Source organism: Jatropha curcas, chromosome 4, assembly GCF_041381405.1.
Source record: "Jatropha curcas cultivar XTBG-Jc1 chromosome 4, XTBG_Jcur_1.0, whole genome shotgun sequence".
In the NCBI taxonomy this organism is placed as follows: Eukaryota; Viridiplantae; Streptophyta; class Magnoliopsida; order Malpighiales; family Euphorbiaceae; genus Jatropha; species Jatropha curcas.
Window position 1 is genome coordinate 20,733,778 of NC_143154.1, and position 11,566 is coordinate 20,745,343.

The 11,566-nt window shown below is 28.1% G+C and overlaps 1 long non-coding RNA gene across 1 annotated transcript; it reads left to right on the plus strand.

Annotated features, from left to right (window-relative positions):
* The first annotated feature begins 8,149 nt into the window (after positions 1 to 8,149).
* On the plus strand, positions 8,150 to 10,634 carry LOC149496943 (uncharacterized). The gene is made up of 3 exons (XR_016320369.1): positions 8,150 to 8,713; positions 9,514 to 9,597; positions 10,418 to 10,634. It is a non-coding gene; the product is annotated as an uncharacterized LOC149496943 (long non-coding RNA).
* The last annotated feature ends 932 nt before the right edge of the window (positions 10,635 to 11,566 follow it).

Here is an 11,566-nt window from a genome sequence, read left to right on the forward strand (position 1 = left end):
GTTTTGTCCAATATTACTTAGGAGTTAGAATCATATCATGGAAGTTTTTTTTCTATTATGTCCAATCTTATTTAGGAATTAGAATCCTATTGTGAAAGTTTTATTCTATCAATACCTCCACACTCATGTTTACTTTCTCTAGAGAAAAATCACTACAACATTTATTTATTTTATTAAATAAATTACCACTAAACTTGTAGACGGTTAATCTTTGCCCTGGCACACAGACTCAGTGATGATGTCCTTTTTATGACAAATAGAATTTTAGATATCTGATGAACTTGATTCTCAAACTAATGATCCAAGTTTAAGAAATGTGACATGTGGGGCCATTTTCACATTTTCGGACTTTTAGGGATTTCAGATTGAAACAGAGCCTGGGAAGCATCTCGAGTATGCCCGTAACGCGTTCCAGTGCATTTTCTCATTTTGCATGCCGCCTAAGATGATTTGTGAAAATTGGTCCGACCCATTTTAGGGCTCATCAGTGGCCCATGCCACATAGGCTCCAAAATTAAGGCCACCTAATCATCCTTTTGCCTATTAATAGACCAAGGGTTTAGGCATTTAGGGAGGATTTTGGATTACTTAACAAAACTCTTGAAATCGATTCTCAAACCTCTTAAATTAGAACTATAACAAGTTTTATATATTTGATTAAAGAGATCATTCATTTCCTAACAAATACTCAAAGAGTTTTTGTAATCAATCTACATATAGAATCTCGGATCATTGATTCAAGGAGCAAGGAACTTGGGTGTTCTTGAACATTCTCATAAAATCTTGAAATTTTTCTACATTCACGTAACTTCTGGGAGTCCTTAATCTTTTTTTCCTTCTTTTTAAGCTTCTTTGGTGGTTAAAACCACTTGCTTCTACTTGATTGTGAGGGAAATCCGTGATCAATCAAAACCTGCTAATTGTGTAAGCAGTGGTGCACACCACTACACTATAGCCAAATAGCTCAACAATCATTTTCTAGGCTTCTGGTCTGGGAAAGTCCTGCATGCCACAACACTTATGGCGCATGCCACTACGTGTGGTGCAAGGGACTCAATCTAGGGACCTAGAATCAACAAATAAGCAATTTAATCCTAATCCCGGGGTGAATTTGAGTCTGACATTGAGTATTCATGCTTTCTATGGTGTTTGGGATTCGTATATCCCTTAACAAACCATAATAATCAAGAAATGGATTATGATAGTCATATTTGTCCATCATGTATGATGAACATTAAATTCCTGAATCCAAATCTTGAAATAATCTTTAATTAATGTTTTACTTTACTGCTCTTTACATTTATGCTCTTTAAATTCCAGTTATTTAAGATTCAAACACTTTACATTTATGCTTTCCATTTATTGTTATTCTAACTGTTAAGCTCTCAGAATTTGACGTATAGTAAATTGTGAAATCACCCATTTTGGGGATAAATTTGGAGTATATATACTGGATTTAGGATAATCGTATTAGGATAAGGATTATGAATCCCATATTATTTGTTAGTTAGAGTTTATTTTGGAGTTTAATTTTATTATTGTAATATATTTTACTATTGTATGTTAACACTAACCTATCTAACTTTGATTAATTCCTTATTCATTCTAACATCTAATTGCAATTATGTTATTTGTTGTTATTGATTACTATTGTGAATCGTATTTTTGTGATTGCTTGTAATTAATTCACTTATGCTTGTTTTATCTTTTATTTATCGCATTTGTTTAATGGAATTATGTGAAGAGTTAATTATCAACTCTAATTAGCTATTTTGTTGTAATAATTTAGTATGAGTAATTTTATTGTGTTTAAGGGTAGAATGTAAATATTGGTTTGTAACTCTTTTCTCCTTTTCTTTTTTTGTATGATCTTAGTTTTATGTTTTGATTGATTATTAATGTCTATGTTTCCTATATTCTGAAAATTGCATTAAAATCATATTTGTCACCTCAATTTAAGTTAACGTCAATAATAAACTTGTGAATAAATGGACAAATGATGGAGCCCGGTCTCTAACTGGGCGATCCGGGTGCCTAACACCTTCCTATGATCGTACCAAACTTCCTTACCTATACTCTGATTAAAACTGAATTGGTCATTCCAAAGAAATGATTGATTTGAGAATTTTTCTTAAAGAGTGTAGCAATTCCAAAAATAAATTTTTACCAATGTAAGAGTCGTTTTCTAAAATCTGATTTTCAAAATAGAGATCGCCTTCCTGAAGATGTAAAACGGGTTCAATAAAAAGAAAATTGATTTTATAAATAAAATAAATCCAAGCCCATTTCCCCTGTCCTAAAAGACACATCTTCAACAATTATGTTTTCTTTCTCTAAAGAAAACTCACTACAAAATTTATTTATTATTTATTAAAATAAATTATATTTTCTTTGATTATCAAAAATTTATTTAAATTTCACTATAAACAATATTAGGGGACCTAGAAGTGACTAACAGGTAAAAGCCGATCTTGACCGAGAGAGACTACAAAGCATATTAGTTCAAAGGGCCCAAATGATGCCATGAATCCTCCCAGAAACTTATATCTCTGCAATTGCTAACATCAAAAGAACGCCTGGGCTTTAGCAAATTTATACTTGCAGAAAATGCTTTCCATATATGAGAGGAACGAGTCTTGGCTTTAGCATCTCAAGAAAATCTACCATTCATACACTTAATAATAATAGATTTTGCCCATAAAGCATTTTGATCTTGATTAAAAATCTAATTAATTTGCCAACAAGAGTACGATTCATTACATCCATTTTTTGATTATTAAACCCCTTTAGCCTTCAAAGTTAAAATCTTGTCTCATCTAATCAAGTGGATAACTTGCTTATTCATAACATCTTTCCAAAGAAAATCATATCTCAATATTTTTTTTTTTAAAAAGACAAATATTATTAAGAATTAATATTTAAATTTAATTAGAAATCATTATATTTAAATTTAAATTTATTATTAAAACATTAAATCATAAAACAACAACAAGTATAAATAATATGCAAATTACGTTGCTAAAAACTAGCATATATGTACCAATAGAGAGGGGAATATAATGAACAAAAAAAAATGATATGGTTAAATTTGATAATGAAAATTGTTCTTTATTTCTATTTTGATTGGTTAATTAATAAAATTTATTATAATTTTATAAGTGTAAATTTATTAATCTATCAGTTTTCGATAACCACTATTATTGATAGTTACTGCCAACTACAATTACTATCTAGCAATTATCGCGGATTACTGGCAACAACCGCAATTTATCATTTTTATACTTTTTCTTCATATTTAATAATAAAATTTTTGAATAGCAATTTGAAATTCTAATTATTTTTATAGTTTTGTAACTCAAAGTTTTTAATATTTTCTATTTAATTTTCAATATTATAACTAAATTAGGTGAAAACTCGGGCATTACGCATATTGCTTTATTATTATATGTTATACTTTGTAGTTTATCATTGTATTTAATATATACTATTTCATAGTTTACATAAACCTTAAGAATTATAATGCTTCAGATTACCAGAATTCTAACATGGAATGATAAAATAAAAATTATCAGTTCTATACTCAACTATTAGACATAAATAGATCAATAACCATTATAACGTTTCTTAGTATTTGACAAATCAAATTTCTTGTTGTTATTGGACCCATTTCAAAAGAAGTTTTGCATGTAAAAATTCTTTCATAATCATTATATATTATATATTATCAACATGCCATAAAATTTTTTTATAATTCATATTTCCTGTAAAAAATTTTAATTTGAATCATTTAGGTTACATTCATATTACTTATAAGTACATTTTATTACAATTTATTAAATGAATTCTTCATATTGAATTTTTCACGTTAATATAATTTTTTAAGAGATGTGAATTTGATTAATCGATGAATTTATTTGCTATTTTATTTATTGATATTTCAATTTTAGATTATTATCCCTCCCTTCCGACAAAATAGTCCCAGACTTTTCATAATAGATATCCAAAATAAGAGTCCCATTTCCATTTTTTAAAATGGTCTTTTTTGTTAAGTTTCCTATAATACCCATATAATACAATTTGTGCTAAGAATTAATATACATAGAATTACTAAATATTTAGTTAAATATAAATATAAAGTAATATAAATTAATTGAAATATGTGTTGAGATATTTATTTTTTATTGAAAAACTCTATAAACATTACTTAAAAAATATTAATATTGTGGTAAATATGAAAAAAAAAAGATAAATATTATGGATGAACTAATTTAACTATCGGTTCTTAATCTGTGTAGCATGCAAACAGAACAATTACAGGACACCTAAATAAAACAATGGTTTCTATAATCAAGAGCATGCAAATAGTGATCATAAATATTTTAAGCAAGATTTACAGTTTAAAACATCAAATCAGCAGTAACACGAAAATGTACAGGTATATGGAAAAAAAAAAAAAAGAAAGATAATAAAAACTTGAACTTGATAGAAGGAAAGAGAGAGCAAGTAAAACGCGTAGACATAAAAAAATAATCTATATATATATAAATGAAAACTGAAACAAAAAAAAAAAAGTTTTCACCCGTTTTTTTTGTTAAACATTTCATTTTTTTTCTTTTAAAAAAATTTGGGTTTTTCCATATATTTTATGTTTTAATTGGTTAATATAATTGCTTTTTATAATTTAATATATAGTAAAGATAATTATTAACTTTTAAAACCTAATCGAATTCAACTAAAACATTGTCTTTTAAAACTTAATTTAATTCAACTACAATACTATCTTTTAAATTTTTGAACCTAAAGTCTAGCTATATATAGTTGAAATGAACAATGTTATTGTATACTTATACCTCAAAGGCAAGTTACAATTTATGTGAATAGAGGTTAGTTTCTTTAATTTTTTTTTATTTTTTCTTTCAAATTTTCACATTTATCATTTCATACTTTCATAGGGGATTCTTAGGCTGAGATAAGTACTTTGTTTCATCTTAGGCTGCTGTAAGTACTTTGTTTCATCACTTTAGGCTGCTTTAAGTACTCTTGTCTCATTTTATGTATCTGCTTTTGTTAGTTTAAGTTTAACATAAGTTCAAATAGTTGTGATAATAGGTCATGTGGAATCTTAGACAATAGGTAAGTTTTGATTATAATTAAATATCCTAGCATATTATCAAAAACGCTTCCAATTAGATTTTAAAATGAAACTACAAATTAAAAACTTTTCAAACTAGTAATACAATAAAAAATAATCCAAGCAATTTATAAATACCTGCACGTGAAACGCGGTACTACGACTAGTGAATAGATGAGACTTGAGATTTAACGAAAGGAGAGTTTATAGGTAGATAGATAGTTTTTGATAAATAAGATTTATAGGTAGATACAAAGTTTTTGATAGATAAAATTAAATTTGAAAAACGTTGATTATTATTATAACATATTAATTTTTAGATTTTAAAATAGAAACCAAATTCATTTTTCATGGAGCAGTGAATTAGCAATTATAACTCTCCTTTAATTTGATTCAGTTGTAAAAACAGGTCCCACAAATTTCAACTGAGTTTACAACATTTTTCTTTTTTATCTTTAAATTTGCACTAGTGTTAGAACCCCGCGTGATGCAACTAGCAATATTAAATTATGAAATAATTTTTTATAACATCATTCAAAAATAGTAAAATTATATAATAAAATGATAAATTTTATCTCCTTGAGATATGCTGAAAAGTTATAATGTTAAGATATTTCTTTTTAACTATCACGCGAAACTTTTCATAAGGTATGCAATAGCAAAAGTCATGCATACTAAATATATTGAAATAAGAAATTGAGTTTTTTTTTTTTATGTTTATAATTTATTATAAATAATTGTTTATTTATTTAAAATATTAATATATTACTTATTCAGTGTAGTGTGTCCTAAGTGTGTGAATGTCTTACTTTTTAAAAAATTATCGTATTTTGTACGTTTCCGTATCTTGTGTCCCGTGTCTGTTTAACCTAACTTTTGATATATAAGATTACTCCATACACTAAGCTAATCAACCAAAGTTTCTTTTTATTACCAATAAAAAATGAAGTTTTTTTTTAAATTTATTTTTGTGTCATTCAATAAGAAATTAATTTTAGTATTTTATGTTTATATTTATTATAAATGATTATTTATTTATTTGAAATATTATTGCATTAACTGTTTAGTATAGTGTGTCTTAAATATATGGATGTTCTACCTTTTTTAAAAATTGTTATATCTAATATATTCTCATATCTCATGTCCCGTATTCGTACAATTTAACTCTTGGTATATGAGACTAATCCATGCATCAAAGCTAATCAACCAAGATTTTTTTTATTACCAATAAAAATGAAGTGTTTTTTATTTTTTTTTATGTCATTGAAATAAGAAATTATGTATTTTTTTTTCATTTATGTTTATGATTTATTATAAATGATTATTTATTTATTTGAAATATTAATATATTACTTATTTAGTGTACTATGTCCTAAGTGTGTGGATGTGTTACCTTTTTTAAAAATTATCGTATCCGGTATATGTTCATGTATCTCATATCCCATTTCTATGCAATCTAGCTTCTGGTATATGAAACTACTCTGTGCACCAAGCTAATCAACCAAGATTTTTTTTATTACCAATAAAAAATGAAGTGTTTTTTTAAATTTATGTTTGTAAATAGAAATAAGAAATTAATTTTTTTTTATTCTATGTTTATAATTGTGATAAATGATTATTTATTTATCTGAAATATTAATGTATTACTTATTTAGTGTAATGTATCCTAAGTATATGGATGTCCTACCTTTTTAAAAAATTATCGTATCCCGTATGTCCTATATCTTGTGTCTTGTTTCTGTGCAACCTAGCTTCTGGTATATAAGACTACTCTATACATCAAGCTAATCAACCAAGGTTTTTTTTATTACCAATAAAAAATGAAGTGCTTTTTTTAAAAAAAAATCTATTTTTGTGTCATTGAAATAAGAAATTAAGTTTTTTTATTATTTTATGTTTATAATTTATTATAAATGATTATTTATTTATTTGAAATATTAATGTGTTACTTATTTAGTGTAATGTGTCCTAAGTATATGGATGTCCTGCCTTTTTTAAAAATTATTGTATCTTGTATGTTCCTGTATCTTGTGTCCCGTTTTCGTGCAAACTAGGTCATGGTATATAAGACTACTCCATATATCAAGCTATCAACCAATGTTATTTTTTATTACCAATAAAAATGAAGTGTTTTTTTAAAAAAATTTATTTTTGTGTCATTGAAATAAGAAATTTATTATTTTTTTATTTTATGTTTACGATTTATTATAAATGATTGTTTATTTATTTGAAATATTAATGTATTATTTATTTAGTGTACTGTGTCCTAAGCGTGTAAATATTTTACTTTTTTAAAAATTATCATATCCCATACATTCCAATTTATATTTTTTTTTAAATTGTTTATATATTGTTATTTAATAGTGATATATCATTTATTCATAATTTTTTAAGCGTGTAGATTATTTATTTATTGTTTTGTAAAAAGAAATAAATTATATTAATATATTAAATTGAAATACCCGAATTTTTATTTTCGAAACTTTTGAATTTTTATTAACTCAAAAATCGCAAATTTTGGCCACGTGGGCTGCAAATGTAACACAGTTTCAATTTGAGCCCAAAATTTTCGAATTAGACCTAAGCCCAAAAACTGATTATCCGGAATGTTCGATCGAAGAACCACTAAATATTTTGATGAAATAAAATAGAACACTAATTGTTAATCGATTATAAATGTATGTATATGTATGCAACTATTATATAAATTAATTATCCTAAAATCAAATATCATAACTGTTCATATTTTATTAATATTGAGTAAATGGAGAAAATATTATGGAACCGAACTAAATAATTAAAATAAAATGAACCGGGCCTGAAAATCAATTTGATTTTTGAAAACCGCACGAAAAATTCTGAAAACCGAATGAAAAACTCGAAAATGGAACAAAATGAGATCAAATCGCTAAATCGGACCAAACCGGCTCGAATCGAACCGGAATGGCCCAGCCCACTTTCCTTCCCTTCTTTTCTTTTTCTTTCTTTTCTCTCCCTCCTTTCTCTCCTTCTTCTTCCTCGCGCGACAGCTCCCTCTCCCTTTGCTCTCTACGATCTCCGGCCACCGATCACAGTCTCCAGCGATCGGACCTTCTTTCTTCATCTTCTCGATGAGAGGAGTTAGTTGGTGGCGTTGTTTTGCAGAAAAGAGGCCAAAATCGCGAAGAACGCGACTGGGGCTGAGTGTCGCGCGGTACTGGCGATCAACGCCGTTTGCGATGGCTGCAACTTGAAGAAGCAGCGTCGATCGTCTCACCTCCTCCATGTGAGCCTCTTGCCGCCGTTGAATCAAGCGTCTGATGGAAAATGGTGAAACCACCATTAATGGCACCAAGCTGCTGTCGAACCCGATCCGGCCAATCAAGAACCGATCTCACTAAATTAACACTAGAAATGGAATCCTTGGTGAATTTTGAGTCGAATGGTGTGATTGTTGCAAAATTCTGGGCAAGCATGATTTTTCGGCCAATGTGCACAGCGGCGGTCCGGCGAGACTCCGGCGAAACTCCGGCAAGGACTCGAGAGGCAGAATGATCCCCGCGCGGATCACGGAAATCAAATCCGAATTTCCATCGGTACATTGTAAGGCTTAGTTGTCCATTTTTCGGTATAAAATTTACAACTTGACTTAATTAATTAATTGGATATAAGATTAATTGAATTATTAAAATTGGAGATTTATGAAATTAAATTGCAATTTTTGAATAAATCCCGAATTAATTAATTAATTAACGAATTAATCGAGTAATTAAGTGAATTATATTGAATATTATTAAAAGTAACTACAGTATTGATATTGAAATATGAATTTTAACTAATAATTAAATATGTTAATTTTCGGGATTTTAGGAAGTATAAATAGGAAAAATTATTAAATAATTAATGATATTACGAAAATTAAAAATTTATTGGTGATAGAATTTTCAAGTGCCTACGTATGATGGATGACTAATAAGTGATAATTATGGTGGACGGGATCGGTTAATGTAAATTGCCCGATGGATGGGCTGTGTGTTGATATGTGATAGATGTAAAAATTTGGCTAGTCCAGTTTATAGAGGAAATGCTGCCGAATTTTCAGTAAAGCATTAAATGGAGAATTAAATTAATCATATTCTTAATAAATAGTGACGACTAAAATTTTAGGTATTAAGAAATATTATACAATATTATAATTATCATTATACAATATTCCTCATCGAATAACTAGAGATTTTATTTAGAGGTTATAAATTAGAATAGTTATATAAATGAGAAAACCCAGATATATATGCATATTAACAAGTGAATTAAATGACCGGTAACCAAAATAAATAAACGAATGTGAGATATAAGTTTTTGAATTAAAATTCTTATTTAGAATTTTCTTGTTTATTTTAAAGGTTTATAAAATACCAAAATCCGAGGACAAGAGCTGGAAGCATGTGGCTAAAAAGGCAGTCCTTTTTAAAGGACAATAAAGAACTGTGAGTAGTGTTAGATAACTAATATCATCCGCCTGCATTCATGCATTCACGGCTAAATGATATCATGCATTATTTTGTTGAATTGCCATATTATGATGCACTATTTGTTGATATTAAAAATTATTTGATTACTCGTGCTATGAACATACTATGCCTTGTTTGTGTGGAATTGGGATTAAGTGGACCACCATGGGTTTGTGAGGACGGTCTATGTGATATGGATCCTGAATATGATATGATATGGAATTTGACCGTTAGCCGGGTAAATGGGAGATCGGCGCCGCTGTGTGCACTGATGATATGGATTATATGGAAAACCACGTGATGACCTCTTGTTGTTGCGCACCTAATAATCTAGATTTGATTGTAGTCCGCAAGGTGGCCTCCTGTTGTGAACACTTGATGATCTAGATTGGATGGAGATCACCGGGTTGCCTCCTGTCGGTATATTAAAAAAAAAAAAAAAGAGAGAATGGAAAAACAATGAGAGGACTGGTCAGTGAGGATTAGGCCAGTTGGCCGTATGGGGGTCGACTTCCTGGTGCACATGTATGAGAGGGCGAGCCATGTGTGAGGACGGCTCGTTGGGGTTCTAGGTGGTGCCACTGACTAATTTCCACGTGATATGATTATATGAAGGTGATAATAATTGTGATTGCTGTTGTATTGCCATTTGTGTGACCAACTGCATGTTCATAAAATTAATCGGCGACCAGGTAAAAATATTTTTAGCATCTGTGTGATTGTGTGGGGTGAGAGGGTTATTTAACCCTACTCATTGAGTTTGACGCTCACCCCTGCCTACCTATTTTTTTTTCAGGTAATAGAAGAAAGAAGAGTCCTATGGAATTGAAACAATAATTATCAAGAGCTGTTAGTGAATGAAATAATGAAGTAAATGTAAAGGTAGAGTTCCGCAATTGTATTCCAGTTGGGTTGTAAATGAATAATAAAAGTCCATATTAAATATATGAACTGTATTTTGGATACATATGTGAAATAAGTAAATGGGCCTGAATCCATAATTATGAACAAAATGTGAGATTTAAATAAGTTAGGCTTACTACGGGCTTCGGGGGCCTTAAGTCCACCCAGGCCCTAGTGCCGGTCCGGCCCACGGAAATGGGTCGTGACATAAATGCTAGAGATAATATTTTTTTATAGATATTATCTTCATAAATGGATTATCTGTAAATAAAACAATTGATCTTCTTACAATTCTTACAATTATGTTAAATTAAATTAGAATTCTAACATCTGTCATTCTATAATCCAAAATACTTCCGAGTGGTAAATTGTGTTAGAATTTCAACATTCGTCATTCTATAATTCAAAATAATGCTAAGTGGAAAATTATACTACTTACATTTAGCTTTCATATAAGGCAAATTACTCTGCTTTTATATAGATATGTAGATTACAAACGCAGCTGCATTAAATTTGATAGAATATATTGGGTTCTTATATATATATATATATATATATATATATATATATAAACTAGAGTCTAGAATTTATATCCTTTTCTTAGTTCTCTTTTTTTCGGTAACAGTAAATATAATTATCAAAATTAAAATATACCAAGACTTCCTTTTATAATTATCTACCAAATTATGTATTCGTTAATTATTGTTCCATATAAATACATAAAATCAATACTTTTCTCCAAATTTCTACATCATTAGACTTTTCTTTGATTTTTAATTAAAATTTAAGTACTATTAATTTAACCTATAATAATTATAGGTATAATTTTAATAAAATCTAATAGGACTTTAGATGAATTTGGTGTATAATTTATAGTAAAACTTTGCTAATATTTGATATAAAAATTATATATCTATATTTTCAAATTTTATTAATTTGAAAAAATAAAATAAACAATTAAATTGAGGATTTTTAATTATGTGTTTTAAAACTCTTATTTTTAATTTTACTAATATATTTTATACATTGAATGTTTATTTTA